The sequence below is a fragment of the Natator depressus genome, chromosome 1, assembly GCF_965152275.1.
Source record: "Natator depressus isolate rNatDep1 chromosome 1, rNatDep2.hap1, whole genome shotgun sequence".
NCBI classification, from domain to species: Eukaryota; Metazoa; Chordata; order Testudines; family Cheloniidae; genus Natator; species Natator depressus.
Window position 1 is genome coordinate 244,360,882 of NC_134234.1, and position 19,655 is coordinate 244,380,536.

At 44.0% G+C, this 19,655-nt stretch overlaps 1 protein-coding gene across 2 annotated transcripts in view; it reads right to left on the reverse strand.

Moving 5' to 3' along the window:
• The window catches only part of PTN (pleiotrophin), a 105,650-nt gene that overhangs the window by 38,898 nt on the left and 47,097 nt on the right, over positions 1-19,655 (reverse strand). Inside the window, exon 2 of one of the 2 annotated variants that reach the window (XM_074939853.1) lies at positions 4,299-4,440. The exons of the other annotated variant lie outside the window; for it this stretch is intronic. The gene's annotated coding sequence lies outside the window, so the exon portion shown is untranslated. The remainder of the gene's footprint in view (positions 1-4,298; positions 4,441-19,655) is intronic. 2 annotated transcript variants of the gene reach the window in all.

The window sequence follows — 19,655 nt, forward strand, 5'->3', positions numbered from 1 at the left end:
CAGGATTTAGATAAGAGGCTGTCTCCCACTTGCAAATCAGGAAGCAATGGCAACACTGTGGGACATGTTGTTTGCCATGATGCTAAGAAGGCAGTTGAGTGGCGTGTGCCTCATCGACAAGAGCCAAAGAAAGGAGTGAAGAACACAACTCCCCATCCTCTGCTAACAACAGACACTTTGCATTGGGATGGGCTCACTACCCGGAGCCACTCTCTCCCTTTATTTCCTTGACCACAAGTCTTTCAAAATAAAGTTCTCAAACACAAAAAAATTAATAGCCAGTCATTCCTCCTAGGGTTTCCTGTGGGAGCCTGGGGGCTTCCATCCCTCTTGCAGAACCTGCAAAGATGACTCAGGGTCACCCCTTTTTCTTCTGGGGGTCTGCAGGTCCGCTGGTAAACAGACACCCTTCCCCTCCCCCCCTGCCCCAACAATGAGAACAGGAAGCCTTTGGAGCCGTTCTTCCCTCCCCAGGGTGTGCCTTGATTGGTTTGGTAATTGATTGTACCTAGGGTGTCAAGGCGTCCGTTTTTCCGGATGTTAAAAGTCCAGTTGGTGGTGCAGCAGGGCTCAGGCAGGCTCCACGCAGCTCCCGGAATCCGCCAGTACGTCCCTGCAGCCCCTAGGCGCAGGGGCCGCCAGTGAGGCTCTGTGTGCTGCCCCCGCCCCGAACGCTAGTTCCGCAGCTGCCATTGGCCAGGAACCACAGCCAACGGAAGCTGCAGGCGTGGCTCTTGCAGGCAAGGACAGCATGCAGAGCCCCCTGGCCACCCCTGCACGTAGGGGCCGAAGGGACAAACCAGCTGTTTCCAGGAGCTACCTGAGGTAAGTGCTACCCGAAGCCCACACCCCAAATGCCCCCCTGCACCTCAATCCCCTGCCTCAGCTCTGAGCCCCCTCCCAAAGCCTGCACCCCACACCCCCTCCCACACTCCAGCCCCCTGTCCTAGCCCTGAGCCCCCTTCTGTACCCAAACTCCCTCCCAGAGCACACTCTGAACCCCTCGGCCCCAGGCCAGTGTCCCCCTGAACCTCAAACCCCTTATCCCTGGCCCCACACCAGACCTCACACCCCCAGCTGGAGCCCTCATGCCCCCCACACCCCAGCCCCCTGCCCCAACCCAGAGCCCCCTCCTGCACCCTGAACCCCTCATTTCTGGCCCCCAGCCCAGAGTCTGCACCCCCCAGTCAGAGCCCTCACCCCCTCCTGCACCCCAACCCTCTGCCCCAGCCTAGTGAAAATGAGCAAATGAGTGAGGGTGAGGGAGAGCCCCAGCCCAGAGCCTCCTCCCACACTCTGAACCCCTCGGCCCCACCCACAGCCCCCTCCCACACCCCAAACCCCTCATTCCCAGCCCCACACCAGAGCCCACACCGCCAGCCGGAGCCCTCACCCCCTCCGCACCCCAACCCCCTGTCCCAACCCTGAGCCCCCTCCTGCACTCTGAACCCCTAATTTCTGGCCCCACCCTGGAGCCCACACCCCCAGCCAGAGCCCTCACCCCCTTGCACACCCCAACCCTCTGCCCCAGCCTGGTGAAAATGAGCAAGTGAGTGAGGGTGAGGGAGAGCAAGTGACAGTGGAAGGGGGGATGGAGTGAGCAGGGGTGGGGTCTCGGGAAGGGATGGCGCAAAGGTGTTCCGTTTTCTGCAATCAGAAAGCTGGCAACCCTAATTGCACCACAAGGCTCCTGCTCCTGGGCCCTCAAAGAAATGGTAACCTTGTTTTCCTGAAGACACCACCCTGCCCTGAGACCATTTCCACTTTCCCAGCAGCTGCCTCTGCCAATTCCTAGGGTCCGTTTGCTCCAGAACCCTCTCCCTTAAAGAGCCAGGCTATCCGATTATATGCATGATGGCCACACGCCCACCACATAAAACATACCTGCCATTTCCTTGTGCCAGTTTTCACTTCCCCCACAAGCTCCGTGTGTGTGTACTTTAATCACTCAATTTTCTGTTACTTATCGTCTTTTGAAATATGCTTGAAAAATATTTTTTAAAACCTCATTAGCTCAAATATCCTGTGTAGTTTGATGTTCACTGTCTCCCCCTGCTCTTCTAACTATCCTTTGAAGTGTAATAAAAGCCTCATCTTGTCTAATCCCAAATGATTCTTCCCCTCCCTCTGGGGTTCCTGGATCCTTATATAAATAGATATCATTTCTGGATGGAATCTCATACTGAGTCAAGTCAGCACCTTATGGCTGCTTGAGATCACAGAGTTCTCTCACGATGTCTAAACAACTTAACCATTGAAAAAACAATCGCCAAAGCAGTGGGGACTTAGCAGGAGACCTGTATCCCTTTTGAAGACACCTGCCCGCCTTAGAGCACTTGCATCTTCCTTTTATGCTCTGCTATCTTCTTTGGGGGGAAAGAATAAACTTATTGTGCTGGTTAAAAAGGTGGTTTGCTCTTAGTACTAGTAAAATTCAGCCATCTCACTAGGTGGTAAGTCAATACAGCATTCCACATCAGAGTGAAAATTCACTGATTAATAAACAGAGCAGTGTGAAATTTGCAATGCGAAAGCTGCAATATTTGTGAATGTGAGGGCAGAGCAAAAATTCATGGTAATTTCAAGAGTTCGGTGGAGATTGTTTAGAAAAATATATTCTCAATGCCAATATTTCCTGTGAAATTTTTATTAGTTTAATGATAAATTTTTAGTAAGATTTTGTGCAATGAAGGGTGAAATCCTGGTTCCATTGAAGTCAATAGCAAGGCTCCCATTGACTTCAATGGAGCCAAGATTTCACTCTTGGTGTCATTTTAACTTTCACCAATGAAAGCAGCTTCCTGAGCTGTGCAAAAATCAAATACTGGGAATACTGATGAAGACAAAAGGGCAGCTTTTTATCTGCAGAAAACATTTTAATAGAAAATGGAGGGAAAAAGAAGTAAGGCAAAACCACAGAAATGTTTCCTTCCTGGTATCCACCTTAAAGGGGCCTGATTTTCAGAGAGTGAATGCGCAGCACTTTCTGACAATCAGGCCCCTTTAAGGTGCCCTAAATTGGACATGCAATAATTAAGGCACCCAGTAATCTCTCGTCACTTAAAAAACAAAAAAATCTTGGCCATGATTCCTGCATCAGTTTCGCCAGCCGAGAATGGTGGCTGGAAATGCTCAGGATATCTATCTGTGCAAGACGGGAAGTAGTGGCACAACTGAGGTGCCATAAATATGCCAGCATGACCCTGTAGTGTAGATGCAGTCTACAGTGATGGAAGAGGGTTTGCTGCTGCTGGAGGAACAGCACCTTCCCAAGTGATGGTAGCTAGGTTGATGGAAGCATTCTTCTGTTGACCTAGATGCCTTTACACAGGGGTTAGGTCAGCACAGCTACAGAGCTCAGGAGTGTGGATTTTTCACACCCCTGAGCATTGTCGCTATATCAGTCAACCTCAGCTGGAATGGCAGTAGGTGTAAAAGGAACTAAGGGTGTAGCTTCACAACATAGTTCGCTAAAGAAGTAAATCCAGTGTTACTCGTAACCTGACTCCCACCCTGATCCCAACAAATACCTAATTTGAGTTGAGTGGGGCTTTAAACTGGCTCATGAGAAGGTGGGTGTGTTGAAGCTTGAGTACTGTTACAGCTCAATTTGGTAGTACAGTGGGGACTCATCTTGAGAGCAGGCAGTGGGCAAACAATAAAAAAATTATCAGATCACTTTGAAAAAATATTATGAAGTTTCTACTTAGAAACTGCTTAGAAACTTAGAAACTACTTAGAAATTGAAATGAAGCAAGAAGAGAACTGAACACAATGTATTGTTCCATCACCTCAGTTTGAGGGTGCTTGCTCTGGGATTGCAACCAAGCTAGGACCAAAAGTGGGTGTAATGAACCCCTTCTCCACCTGTGGGCTGGTACTTGTGAAAGTGAGCAATGTTTTACTTAAGCCATTTCCCTAGTGAGCCACAATCCCTTCAGGATGTTCTCTTCATCCTATTCAGGAAAAAAACGAACAGAGCTGGAAATCTTCTCAATGCTTTATCGGGAACCTTGCATTCTTACCAAGTATAGGAAAATTACAAAAACAAAGCTTTCCCATCTCCTCATCCTCAATCCATTAAAAAAATACAGTAGATCCTGTTTCAAATCCAAATGACAAGGCCCTCACACACTCTGGACCTAAATTCTGTGGCAAGGTCCCTGGCGTCTGTGGCATTGTGGTGAATATATTGAAAATTCTGTGGCAGCATGATAGATAGAAGTCTAAATGGAGGCGTTTATATTGAATTAAATATGAACTCAAGTGAAAGCAAAGGAAGTTAGGAGCTTAAATACCTTTGAGGATCTGGGCCTTAGGGCCTAATTGCATGGCAGATATTGTTGGGAGGAAGCTGGAGGTTTTGGCAGCTGGTTAAAGGAGAATTAGACTTGTGGCATCCTGGAATTGTGTAGTAAACATCAGAGCTGGATATTTCTTCTAAAAGGCAGGCAGAGAAATAGTTAACAACATTGGCACTTACGCAGTCATCCTTACTTACGCAGTCAGAGTTAATGACTTATAAAGATGAATAGACCAATTCACAGATTTTTTCCCCATGTTGTCTAAAGATTCAGGAGGTGAAATTCTAAGTTTACACCTGATTAACTTTTTCAGTATAATCTTTACCGTCATGGGGGCTAAAAACAATCATTTTAATGAAAGCTCAGACTCTGGAGCAAAATTATGTGGCAAGTGGTGAATTCTGGAACATATTACATGGCCATGGAATTGCAAAATAAATATACAAGGCCCTAGAAATAGAGGTTTCTGTTCAGGGTAAAGGAAGCTTGCATGCTCTGCCCACAGACAGGAAGTGGCAACAGCTCTAAAAGTAGTTAAACTCTCAGTGGGAAAGTAATTTTGATTCAGAGTGGTTCCTATCAAAGGAGGTTCCTATTAATGTATACGTTCTTTTTAAAATGCATTTCCAATATTCCATACTGAAATATAGAACTCCAGCATAAAAACAGTGTAGTACAGCTCACTGCAATTCACTAGTGACCTACCGACAGAGCCGCCCAGAGGGGGCGGCAAGTGAGGCAATTTGCCCCGGGCCCCACAGGGGCCCCCACAAGAGTTTTTGGCGGCACGTCCTTTAGTGCCGCCGAATACACCTGGAGTGAAGGACCCGCCGCCACTTCTTCCGCTTCGGGTCTTCAGTGGCAATTCGGCAGCTGGGGTCCTTCCGCTCCATGTCTTCGGCGAAGTGCCCTGAAGACCCGGAGCGGAAGGACCCCCACCACTGAAGACCCCAGGCCCCCTGAATCTTCTGGGCGGCCCTGCCTACTGGTTGTTTTAGGCCACAAAAACTTATGACCAAATAAATTTGCAAGTCTCTACGGTGCCACAAGGACTCCTTGTTGTTTCTGCTGATACAAACTAATACGGCTACCACTCTGAAACCTATTGGTTGTTCGTTCTTCCCAAGAGGATCCTTCACACCTCTCTCTGAGCCCCTCCTTTTCCTAGCCTCAGGGCCTCACATCACAGTGACCAGGTTCTGTTGAAAGAATGCCAAACTAAGCTCCTTTTGAAACCCTGAAACACCTCTCTCTTGTCATAGAATCATCATAGAATCTCAGGGTTGGAAGGGACCTCAGGAGATCATCTAGTCCAACCCCCTACTCAAAGCAGGACCAATCCCCAATTTTTGCCCCAGATCCCTAAGTGGCCCCCTCAAGGATTGAACTCACAACCCTGGGTTTAGCAGGCCAATGCTAAAACCACTGAGCTATCCCTCCCCCCTAACAGATTGTCCTCAATCTTGAAGCAGGGGCTTGAGGGGAACACCCTACTCCCACAGCACTTCCAGTTCCTACTATCCTGGGAGTAGGAGGTTGGAATTGAGTCTGTGTACTTACCCCCTGCATGGTGCTCTGAGACTGCCGGCCTGGCCTTCCCCAGTGTTTGAGAATCAAAACGTTTCCTGTGAGCTGCACCATCAGAACCCCCATCTATGGATACGCCTAATCTAGAGATACTCCTTTAATAACATGCAGATTTACAGAGACCTGGACATTCTAGTGAAAGAACGGCGTACAAACATACTGGTTTTAGAACCTCTAGCTCTACTACATGCCCTAGAATGCTCCCACGTTTCAGGCTGTGTTTCCAAATCAGAGATGTAGGTCCTGAGCTGGTGTAAATGGGTGAAGTTCTACTGACCCCAGTGGAGATATAAATTTCCACCAGTTGGGGGAGCTGGCACATAGCCTTTAATTTTTAATTCTTTCCCTCCTCGCTAAACAGGTGGTATAGTTAGAGCCACCATCGCCCCTCCTCCTGTTCTGCGGCTCCACTATTAGGTGCAGAAATTCAGCACCGTATTTCCATATGAAGGAATTGCAAGGAGAGAATGTGTGCTCTTGGCAGAGCCTTCCCCTGGGGTTACGCCAATAAACAATCATTTTCTAGCTGCCACAAGCATTCCATTATTTCTGCTGGGCCATTCAGGCCACTCAAGTTCAGGCTCTGTCAGTCCTTCCTTAATAAATCCCTATTATCAGGGGCTTAGACCTCAGCGGTTAGAATTCCTCCTCAGCTGAGACTTGGCACTCACGGTTTCAGCCCAAATGTTCTTTTTTTGGGGGGGGGGGGGAATTAAAACACCCTGTAGCAGAGCCAAGACAATAGAAGTTTGTTTTTTTATAAACAATGTTTGGAGACTGGTTATTGTGGAAAAGAATCATGATGGCAGTGAGAGAGAGTGTGTAGCTAACTATGCAGATCCATTTCATTTTCTCATGCATTTTTAATCACATGCTTTTGGGGACAGATATTCAAGAGCACTCTGCACCCAGCAATTCCTCTTCTGACATGTACTGTGCAGAGACACACCTCCTCAGCTGCTGTAACTATGCAGCTCTACTGATTTCATGCCCATGACATAATACCTCAATCCAATGGATCTATGACGTACATATGCTTTACTCCTTCATCCCAATCCTTCAGAGACTTTACAGGTCATATGGGGTAGCATACCATTCAGGGTTCCAGACACACTGACATATCATTGTGAGCAGCTCTGGCCTTAGAATTTTTGGTGCTTTAAATGAGCCTTTGTTACTATTAGGGATAGCTTACCTGGTCTGTCAGGAATAAGAGCTTGCCCAGTCTACACTCAATTCCTGATCTCAAATCAACCCTAACTTTAAAAGGAAAAAAAGATGATGTATCCACATTCCACTCAGTTCCCCTACACATGCAGATAAAGCTGCAGGGCCCAACAATTCTGGCTGCCTCCCTCTTGGCTGTAGTCTTTACGCTCCTCTGTTAAACCATATATAGACAGCTGTGCCTGTGAAAAGGCGTCATAAAATGGATGTTAAACCATAGAATCAGTGAACAGCATCCACACTGCTACTCTGCAGTGATTTGGTCCTTAGGGGGATTAGGTGCTATTGTAGTTACACTGGCTGGCTCTGTTAGTCAAGGTGCAAACGCCAAACAGGGCAAGTCTAATCCAAAAAGGGGCATGGTTAGCAAAGATTTACACTGCATATATTCTCCAGTTGGGTGTCTTGGGTAAAGATAAAAAATGGCTGGTGTAAATTAAAGCACCCAGGAGGCCACAGAGAGAACATCTACCACGGCTATGCTCCATCTCTACCTCTCTGGTGATGACTGCTGATGGGACATGTCCCTTTCCATGCTCCACTTCCCTACTGCCTTTTTGGTTCAGAACTACCACGGCTATGCTCCATCTCTACCTCTCTGGTGATGACTGCTGATGGGACATGTCCCTTTCCATGCTCCACTTCCCTACTGCCTTTTTGGTTCAGAATTATTGACTGGCATGTAGACCATGACAAATGTGATGTTTGCATTGCATACAATAGGGAGTCGGATTTACAGAACACTATGGCATAGGTGTAATGTATGAAAATCACCACGGATTTGGGTAGATAGGAGGTGTGGGAGAGAGAAAAAAAAATGGGCAAAAGAGCTGAGATTATTGGCTGATAAAATGAGGCCCTTTCCCATTGCTTGTGGGAAGGGGGTAGTTGTCACTTTGCAAGTTAATACCACACTGATGTATGTTTGGGAAAACCTTGCTGAGGCAGCAGCCTGGGAGTCAGAGCCTTTTCAGAGAGGCTCTTTCCCTCTGTAAGAGTTATTTGGTATTTGTCTCAGGAACTGTTTGTATCTCTTTCCACATAAAGCCAACTGAGACCCAAGTTCCCTGAACAGTAGTGACAGCAGCATCAGTCCAGGGAATATACTACCACTATGAGCTGCTGCTGCAATGACAAATGAATGAACAGAAGGGAATGGGAGCATGGCTGAAAGGCCCACACCATTGGCTCCTTTCATTCCCCTGAGAAACTCCTGTTTGTTTTGAAAAGTACTGGAGAATCATGCTGTAATTTACTCAATTGTACTAGAATTACCTGTGGAACTGCAGCTGTGACGGCAGGAAGATAGGAGACTTAAAAGACTCAGTCAGAGAAGCCTCTGAGGTTTTAGTTGCTTACATCAAACTGGATCTTCAGACCTTCTGAGGTCAACATACGAAGTCCTATGCCCCTCATGAGGGTAGATGGTTGAACATATTTGAAGTTGGGAATGGCTCCGTCCCCTTAATGCACCCTGCAATCCTTTGTTTCAAATTCTATCATAGGGATTTCATAGGCAAAATCTTAGATAGAGTCATGAAACGATTTGAAGTGTGCAATCTGTGTGGAGTGTGAACTGAACATAAATTTATTTACCAACAATTTGTGTATTACTCCTACTTATTTTGGTGATTTTGTTTCAGCTAGGGGAATGTTACGAACAAAAACATTATAAAGAAAACTTCTGCAAAACTGCACTATTTTTCCACAAATGAAAATGGAGATGATTGGGGGAGGAGAGGAGAGAGGAGGGATTTTGTTTTTTTGATAAATCCATTGAAAAGTCAAAAAGGGTCTGCTTTTCTTTATAGATGGAGATTTTCTGCACAGATCTAGCGGGTGGTTCACAAGTCAGTTCGTTACAGTGTCAGCAGCATGTCTACCACAGATTGTAGGGATTTCTCTTATACAAAGCATGAGTCTATAGGGAAATCCCATCCCCTGGGTTCCAATCCCAAAGAGCTAATGTAACCCATCACGAATTAAAACATACAGTTGTTCCTTAATAGATTCCTTGCAATAATTAGTGGCATCTGTGTAGGTGCAATACAGCACTGCCCCCTCCTGGAATATGACAGGTGGATTCAGGTGCAAGAGTTCCCTCTGGCTGAGCTAAGGGGGATAAATTTTAACTAAGTGTAGTGATGGAGTGTTAACATGAACTTTTGCAAACACAAATTAAGAAAGAAACAAATGGACTAACACATAACTTAATGCTTATATTTTACAGGACCAGTCTTGGTATACACAGAACTCAGAGTACTCAGCCCTTGCCTAGACGGGCAACAACTGAACTTACAGGCTACTCAGCCCAAAATGCATTCTGCATTGAGCAGAATCTAAACATTGCACCCACCAGAAGAGGATCAGATTCATAATACCACAAGTGGGTAGAGACCTATGTTTCTGGAGCCTAAATCCTACATTTGAATCCCACTTCTCCTGATGCAGCATGGTGACCTCACTGCTTGTAGGTGTGCATTATACATCACTGCCAACTGGCACCTAATTAGGTGGACACTATTACCCAGTCTTTTACTTTCTGGCAGAAGGAAGTCTCCGCTCGCACCAGCTCTTCCTCTGACTCAGGCAGTAAAGATCTCCTGCTGATGGCTCAGGTAATACTTCCGACCTCTTCGGAAATGAACACGGAAACAACCTGATGACCTATTTCAAGAAAGATGTGTGACTGAGGAGAGGGGTAAGTAAATGCACCTCTAGGCTGATATAGAGCAAGGTTTTTTGGCTTCTTTTAATACTTTTGATCTAATATTTGCTGCCTCTGCACTGGCTTGCTGACAGTGAGATGTAGGAAATCAAAAGCTTCCCTCTCCCCCCCCATACGCCTGGGATTGGTTGATTGTAAGCATGTAATCAGCCAATCAAAGGATACAAAGGGAGTTTTTTATTGCTTCAGTTATTGGCCTTGCTGATCATGCAAAATAAAAGGGGGGGGGGGGGGCATTTTGCAGCCTGTGGCTTGATGCTTCACAAAGTGGGACAACAGCCAGAGAATCAAGACATCTGGTCATTCAGACTACTACACTGTGACTGACGGAGTCCTATTTGAGAAAGAAAATCCTTTATTTTTGCATTAACCTATGAGGCACACTAAAGCCCAGTCCTCAGTCTATTTTAACCAATTATATGGTCCCCTTATCCCCTCTTCTCTAATACTAACCCCACTACTGCACACGCCTTTCATTCCAGCCTCACTCAAACACTCAGCCTACTCATCTAGTTCTTCTCCATTAGTACACCCAGCATTCTCCCCTCACATAAACTTATCTGCAAAAATACCTTTACTGTTTTTAGGACTTGTCTCTTTTCTATCCATCCATTTCATGTTCATCATTGTGAGAGCACTTACTGTTCTCTGTAGGTATTATTAACTCTATTTCCAAAGATGCCTTCCCCTGTCTCCCTGGATGAGAGTCTCCACACTGTACTCTGTAAAGAATTCTCTCTTTTATCTGCCTCTCACTGCAAGGTATTCTGTGATTTTCTGTAGGAGGCTGCTTCCTAAAAATAAATTGCATGATGATCAGTTTTCACTTATGCTTGATCTAATTAAGTTTTGCCACCATAACACAACATGGTGCAACAGTGACGTTTCCACTGTATTAAACAGGGCTTTCTGTTCTTTTCCTGCTCCTTCCTTTCCCTCATATAGTCAAACCAAATGCAATGGTTGAGTTTTAATATGAAAATAATTAGTACCATCCAAGTGCAATAAAAAAATAAAAATCCAAGCTGTCTGAATTCCTGAATTGACTGATCTCTCAGAAGAACTTAGACAACACCAGCAGTCAAGAAGATGAAACAGCTCAACAGCATTTGTTCACAAACCATAGAAGGTGATGCGTTTAAATGCAGCAACAGGCTCATCTCTCCAGTAGCGAAAGAGCTCAAGGATGGAACCACTAACTATTACACTGCCAAATGCCACATACTGGATAGAAGACAAGAGTGATATAATTAGTGGTGAACTCTGAGATAGATAAGCTTTTATTTGAATGTCTAAATATGAATTTAGGAGTGTTACTTTAATTTTGGTAATTTTTAATCTAATTGCCTAAACATATATTTAGGAGCCTAACTTTAGGCACTAAGGTTTGAAAATATTGACCTATGGGAATAAATGTATTATTATTTTTAAAGACTAATATAGCATCATAATTGTGCATGGGAATTTACAAAATGGATAAAGACAGTCCCTTCCCAAAAGATCTTATTTAAACTGAGGGTACATTTTAGTAACTCCCTAAGCAATTTATACAGAAACTTAGGGCTCTTAAGCTGTGTTTGAATGCTGCACTCCTTTGACTCCCTCTGCAATGGTTTAACTATGAACTACTCATGGTGATCGGGGGAAGTCTCGGATGACTGGAAAAAAGGCTAATGTAGTGCCCATCTTTAAAAAAGGGAAGGAGGAGGATCTGGGGAACTACAGGCCAGTTAGCCTCACCTCAGTCCCTGGAAAAATCATGGAGCAGGTCCTCAAGGAATCAATTTTGAAGCACTTTGAGGAGGGGAAAGTGATCAGGAACAGTCAGCATGGATTCACCAAGGGCAAGTCATGCCTGACTAACTTAATTGCCTTCTATGGTGAGATAACTGGCTCTGTGGATGAGGGCAAAACAGTGGATGTGTTATTCCTTGATTTTAGCAAAGCTTTCGATACGGTCTTCCACAGTAATCTTGCCAGCAAGTTAAAGTAGTATGGGCTGGATGAATGGACTATAAGGCGGATAGAAAGCTGGCTAGATCATCGGGCTCAACGGGTAGTGATCAATGGCTCCATGTCTAGTTGGCAGCCGGTATCAAGTGGAGTGCCCCAAGGGTCAGTCCTGGGGCCGGTTTTGTTCAATACCTTCATTAATGATCTGGAGAAAGGTGTGGATTGCACCCTAAGGAAGTTTGCAGATGACACTAAACTGGGAGGAGTGCTAAATACGCTGGAGGTTAGGGATAGGATACAGAGGGACCTAGACAAATTAGAGGATTGGGCCAAAAGAAATCTGATGAGGTTCAGAGTCCTGCACTTAGGACGGAAGAATCCCATGCACTGCTACAGACAAGGGACTGAATGGCTCGGCAGCAGTTCTGCAGAGAAGGACCTAGGGGTGACAGTGGACGAGAAGCTGGATATGAGTCAACAGTGTGCCTTTGTTGCCAAGAAGGCTAACGGCATTTGGGGCTGTATAAGTAGGGGCATTGCCAGCAGATCAAGGGACGTGATCGTTCCACTCTATTCGGCATTGGTGAGGCCTCATCTGGAGTAGCGTGTCCAGTTCTGGGCCCCACACTACAAGAAGGATGTGGAAAAATTGGAAAGAGTCCAGAGGAGGGCAACAAAAATGATTAGGGGGCTGGAGCACATGACTTATGAGGAGAGGCTGAGGGAACTGGGATTGTTTAGTCTGCAGAAGAGAAGAGTGAGGGGGGATTTGATAGCTGCTTTCAACTACCTGAAAGGGGGTTCCAAAGAGGATGGATCTAGACTGTTCTCAGTGGTAGCAGATGACAGAACAAGGAGTAATGGTCTCAAGTTGCAGTGGTGGAGGTTTAGGTTGGATATTAGGGAAAACTTTTTCCACTAGGAGGGTGGTGAAGCACTGGAATGGGTTACCTAGGGAGGTGGTGGAATCTCCTTCCTTATAGGTTTTTAAGGTCAGGCTTGACAAAGCCCTGGCTGGGATGATTTAGTTGGGGATTGGTCCTACTTTGAGCAAAGGGTGGACTAGATGACCAACCCTGATATTCTATGATACCCCTAAACCTCTAGGATTTCTGAAGAATTTGGTATTGGTTGGTGCCTACAGCAGTCACCATGGTCAGCACTTCAGACACTCTTAAGTTTGGGATTTATGAAATCATTGAGATTTTCATATACTCCCCTAATCCTACCCCACCACCTCACTGCTTAACCATTTGAATGCCAAACATAGCTGGATATATGGCCAAAATGTGCCTTGCGTATTTCCTCAGATACATTGCTTTGAATCATCAACATTCCAGTGAAACACTGATGCTTTCAAGATAAATAGCAACACAAGGGTTTATTTATGACTCGTTTGTATTTTAACGGTAATATCTCATTGTGGGCACTCACATATCTGTTTTCTGAGTTTTTCCATTTCAAATTATACTTTGGCAATTTCCCATCAGGTAGTGATATGAAAACTGTAAAGGAGACTGAGTACTTAGCAGTCCAAGTGGCCACAAATAAAATGGTGACAAAAATCACAGGAAATTTCTAGATGGCAGCTTCAAAAGCAGATGCAGAAGGAAGAGCTCCCAAACTGCTGACCTTTTAAATTTCTCTTTCCTTTCCCAGGGAATAAGCCTCCCAAAGGGCTTTGCACAGTACCTGTGTCACACACCAGTGTGTACAGGATCAATTTACAACAGGGATCAGAGAGCAAAAGCTCTCAGAGAGGCCGAACTAGAGGTGGAAGAATTCTGGCAGCATCCTGCCTGCTACACCTCCCCTGAATTAAATGTCACAGATAGAATAGGAACAAAACTAGGTTTCAAAGTAGCAGCCGTGTTAGTCTGTATTCGCAAAAAGAAAAGGAGTACTTGTGGCACCTTAGAGACTAACAAATTTATTTGAGCATAAGCTTTTGTGAGCTACAGCTCACTTCATCAGATGCATTCAGTGGAAAATACAGTGGGGATATTTACATACATAGAGAAAATGAAACAATGGGTGTTACCATACACACTGTAAGGAGAGTGATCACTTAAGGTGAGCTAATACCAGCGGGGGGGCGGGGGAAGAAAACCTTTTGTAGTGATAATCAAGGTGGGCCAATTCTTCAACAAAAAAACTTCAAAAACAGACTCCAACGAGAGACTGCTGAATTGGAATTAATTTGCAAACTGGATACAATTAACTTAGGCTTGAATAGAGACTGGGAGTGGATGTGTCATTACACAAAATAAAACTATTTCCCCATGTTTATTCCCCCCCCCCCATCCCCCCACTGTTCCTCAGACGTTCTTGTCAACTGCTGGAAATGGCCCACCTTGATTATCACTACAAAAGGTTCCCCCTGCCCCTTGCTCTCCTGCTGGTATTAGCTCATCTTAAGTGATCGCTCTCGTTACAGTGTGTATGGTAACACCCATTGTTTCATGTTCTCTGTGTATATAAATCTCCCCACTGAATTTTCCACTGAATGCATCCGATGAAGTGAGCTGTAGCTCACGAAAGCTTATGCTCAAATAAATTTGTTAGCCTCTAAGGTGCCACAAGTACTCCTTTTCTTCTTGCGAAAACTAGGTTTGTTTTCTTTATAGTGATACTATAAAACTGGATTTGGAAATTAATGCCAGCAAGTGGGTTGGAAAAGTCTAATCTGGATTTCAAAAGATAGCACATCCGAGCGGTAACAGATATTTCAGCCTTTCCTTCAAGCCCCCTTTGTACTCAAGGCTCCCTTTTAGCTCCTGTCAGAGATGCTGCCTACAGCCTGTGAGGGTTGCAGTTTGAGTCGCAGCTGCAGTAATGTGCAAGAAACACCCACATACCCCCACCACACATCTGGGCACCTAACAAGAGAGTCCACTGATGAACCACATCCACTCCAGTGTCTGGTCATAGGTGGATAGCTATATCACTTTTATTTGCAAAGTGAGCAAATTTGCCCACTTGTCATTATTTGAAATCAACTCTGTTGAAAGAGCCAGGGATGTCTTGTCATTTTAAAAATTACCCTCTCCTGATTGACGTTTGTCATACATACATTAATCCCTGGGAATCAAGGGACTGAATTATGCTTCTTTGCCAAAGATCATAGTCCCAGAAGCACTGAACATCGTCAGCCCAACCAACTTCAGAAGAAGTCAAATGCACTCAGCACCTTCCAGAACTGGACCCAAACCTTCCCCCCACCTATTCTATTGCACAGACACTAATTTATTGTTGTAGGTTTCCATATAGGGACTGAGTTTACTAAATAGATTACCTCAAATACAGCTTCTTATAATCAGAGAAGGGAGAAGAGCTGAAGATTTCATGAAGTCTGCTAGGTATCTCACTGTACTGATCTAGTTAACCAGGTAGGCACTCAGATACTGTGTGGTAATTACAACTGTGGTAACATGTGCCAGCATACAAGACAGGAGGCCTGATTCAAAGCCAATTGAAATCAATGGCGTCTTTCCAGTGACTACATAGGGCGTTGAAAAGATCCAGATACATTAGTTTGTTATTGTCTGGTTGTTCACAACAGGTGGGCTGCTGGCACTTGTTTATTATTTTTTGCTGAGAAAGGAACATTACAGTGTTTATCTCACCTATAAAGAACAAGTATTATATAAGAGAGATGCAACGACAAAAATAGGGATTGAAGAACCTGTTGAGATAAAAGTAACAGCAAGACAACTCAACATTACATTTGCAAAACAATTTACCAACATCATTAATCTGTGCAACATCCTTGCTAGGCAGATATTTATCATCACACACACCCATTTCAGAGGTGAGCAAATGGAAGCACAGAGAAGTTACTTAATTGCCAAAAGACCAGAGCCATAACTAGGCATTTTAGCACTGGGGACGAGCAAGTGTATTTGCTCCCCCTACCGGTTTATTTTCATCACTTTTCAGTCCCTTTTTTGCCCCCGCTTTTTGGCGTCCTGGGAGGCTGCCCGGCTCGCCCCGCCTTGGTTACAGTCCTGCAAAGGACAAAGAAGCCCAAAGGCAGAGCCAGAACTTGGGACTCAGGAGTTCCAGGCTTCCAGTTTCTTGCTCTAGAGTCTAGACACCGTGGCCTCATTAAGAAGATAATCAACTTGAAATTTCACAAAGAGCTTGAATCCAACCTTGTTTGAAGTTCTGAACTATTTCAAGTATTTTCCCCCCAAGTCTACTGTGTTTTATGTTTGTATGTTTCTGCAATTCTCAATTCCAGAAAAGCAAATGACAAAATGCACAAAGTGGTTCAGGAGGGCAAAAAGGGGGAGTTTTGTTTTATCTGAACCCTTCATCTTTCTCTGTTACTAATGTTAATTTCCTCTTCCATGGTGAGGAAAAAAAAGAGAGCGAATTCCATCATCAAGGACCGTAAAGCTGGATCTCTCATGCTTATGTTAGAGGAAAAGCGAGGGAGCATGCCTGCAGTTAATTAGCCCTGGCTGCTAATCACATCAACCAAAGATGATGAGCAAATTAAAAACTTCAGCGGAGCAGTTAGCCTGATGCTTTCCCCTGAGCCCCAGAGCTAGTTAGTGGGATGCTATGGTCTGGATATCAGCCTGATGGAGAGAGAGATCACTGCTATGTTCCTGTTAGAATCCAGAGCCCGGCCTTCATTCCAGAGTGACAACAGTTTATCTTTTGGGATGGGCAGGAGTTAAAGGGGAGGGCGGGGTGCACTCCATCTGTTTACTACTCAATTCCATCAGTTGTAATGATCACAGAAGAGTTGTGAACGCTGAATCCCCCCACCCGCATCCCCACCCATCTGTCCTGATGCCAAAACCAGCACAGTCAAAGAGAAGCAAAATGGTTCATTTGGTCCCTTCAGAGTCAACACTTCTTCACAAGAATGCACATCCAGACAAGTTTAGCATCAGCTCACAAATGAGTAGAGTGGAGAAATGATGGAGGATTTAGATTCAAAGATGTTGTATTCCCCCTTCAGCTAATCCTTTCAGAAATGCATATATATTTTTAAATAAACAAAAATACTACTACCTTGGACTTCAACAGCACCTTTCATTCGAGATCTCAAATAACTGTAGACATTAATTAAGCCTTCAAAGTAGGCATTACTACCTGCATGTTACAGATACGAAAATACAAACTCAGGGATGTTCTGAGACACACTGTGCCCAGTGGGGGACACAATCACAGTCCCTGTGCTCTGCCATGAGTAGGGACCACTCCCACCTGTCTCCACTAGAGCTGTTAGACACCCCAAAGTATACAGAGAGTCCACAGTTATGACTGTTTATATTACTGTAGCTCCAAGAAGACCCAACCAAGATCATTATGCTAGGTGCTGTTCATACAGAGAGAGAGAGAGTCCCTGACCCTAAATAGCTTACAATCTAAATAGACAAGACTGAGAAAGAAAGTATTATCCACATTTTACAGATAAAGGAACTGAGGAACAGAATCATCCAAGAAATTGACCCTGGATACAAGGAACCTGGAAAACTAGAAGATAATTTTGTCACAGAATAATGGCTTTAAAGGCTGGTGGGACAAAGCAGGACTCATAAAATGTTAAAAGACTGGAGATGGGGGTCCCACATGTGCCAGCTGATCTTCAGCTCCACTACTCCTAGTCTGTAGTTGAATTTTTCACCTTTTTTTAAAAACAATCTGGTTTTGTTTATAAAGTACCTATCACACAGAAGTATCTAGGATACTATACATAGTAAGTCAAGAACTGGGTTCTATGTCCAGAAGGACCATCATGCAAAAATAGTAGGCAAAGAAAAAGTTTCTACCAAGAGAAGAGTTGGTGCAGAAAGGGGAGCCTAAATGATGAAAAGTGGGCTGCAACAAGAATGCTAATTGAGAAGGAACCTCAGTATAGACAGCAGCCCAGCTAATTCCAACTGCTTTAAAGAGACACAGAGACTGGGGTGGTTGTTCAAATACCTCACAACTTGATTAGAAGGTTTTGGGCCCTGATGAGTTAGAATTTAAAACCTTGATGAGGGAAATGAGGAAAAATAAACTGACTTTTCTTTCCAAAAAGTTTTCTTCCAACCCTAGTAGACTGTAGCTTAAGTTGAAACTTCTTAAGGGGAAGCCTATAAAGAAAAAGTCCTATAGAATATCATAGTAATGAAACAAATAGGACTCAATAGAAATTACTTTAAAAATCTATTGAATTTAATTCTAAAAAAAATCACAATTCTCTAGGTTTTTTTTAAAAACCTTCCTGTAAAATTATACCATAGGAATTTAATTTTCTATTAAAAGTGGTTAAAAAAACTTGAAGAAAAGTGATTGGTTTTCATCACATTATATACATGTTGTCCATGAGAAAACCATCAATGAGCATCTCCTTCTGAAAAGCTGAGCCCAAAGGCTCAAAGTACAGACTCAGGAGAAGAGCTACATGAAAGTTTTTGTACAAACCCATTTTTTCCCTGAAAAATACCAATTAGGATTGACCAAAACAATTTGGGTCATTTTCAGTATGTTTTTTCAGTTACAAAAAAGACAAAAGTAAATCAGAAGTGTCAAAACAGTTTGTTTCAGCATTTCCGGTCAACTAGAACATTTATATAGATATGTAAGGAAACTTCTGTCAACATTTCAGTACACCATAAATCATAGAATTTTCACTTTGAGTCAACCCAAAACTCCCCAGCACCCAGCCCTCAATTTTTCAGATTTGTATGCAAACAAAATATTCAGTGTGACACGGAGACAGCGAGTGTTAAATGACCAGCAGGCTAAGTGACTCAAGATCAACCTTTAAGAACATATTAGGGAAGTAATGAAATGGTAAACAGAGTTGTTTTTTGTAGATAATTATCAAAGCCATCTTAAATGGAAGAGGGTTCTGTATTGTTAGAGAATTAGAAGTAAATACTAATTATATTTGCCTGTGTTTACCTATATCTTGTTAGACGTTAACAATGTGATCTAATCAACTTGTAGATGCTAAACTTCTGTTCCCCTCTGTTACTATATCCTATTGATTCAAAGATCAAAAAGGAATATTAACATTTAGATGAAACTTGGGCATAATAATATCATTGTCTATGTTTCTCTTTGAAGTTTGTAATAAACTATGAACTGCTTGAATGGGTAACTACTTTATGCAAATGAATACAGCTAATTACCTATGTATACATAGGAAATAGGTGGTTTAATTCAAAGTAACAATGTATATTACCTATTCTTCATCCAAGGAATGTCTGCTGTGTTATCTGCTGTCAAGAGGCTATCGTAGCCTGCCAGAGATCTACAAAAGAACTCTAGGGCCTGATCCTATCATCTGAGATCTGCTTGAACTTTGTCAGGGAAGTTTAAGTCACAAGACTGAAGTCTCCAGCTTCATTCTGGATTACCCTGCTATTTCTCATGAAAGAATTTAAACAGACTCTACACATGGACTGCTGATTGGATTATAACCTATGGAATTGATTCTGAAAGAACTTTTTACAACTCAGCAGCTCACCACCTATGCTATGAAACTGACCTAAGAACTTTATTCATATCTGTACATATAATGATTTAAGGCAAAGATTTTGTCACAGATATTTTTAGTAAAAATCAGGGACAGGTCACGGGCAATAAAGAAGAATTTATCGAAGCCCGTGACCTGTCCCTGATTTTTACTCAAAATATCCATGACAAAATGTGGAGCCACTGGGCAGCTGTGGGGCCAGCTAGGAGCTCCAGTGGCCCCCACAACCCGTGGGGGCTCAGAACTCCAGGGTGCCCCTCCCCCAGTGACTGGGAGCTGCGGGGTCCCCTACTGCCTGTGGCGGCCAGGAGCTATGGGGGCCCAGCCATGAACTGTGGGGTCCCCTCGCCTGTGGCAGCTTGGAGCC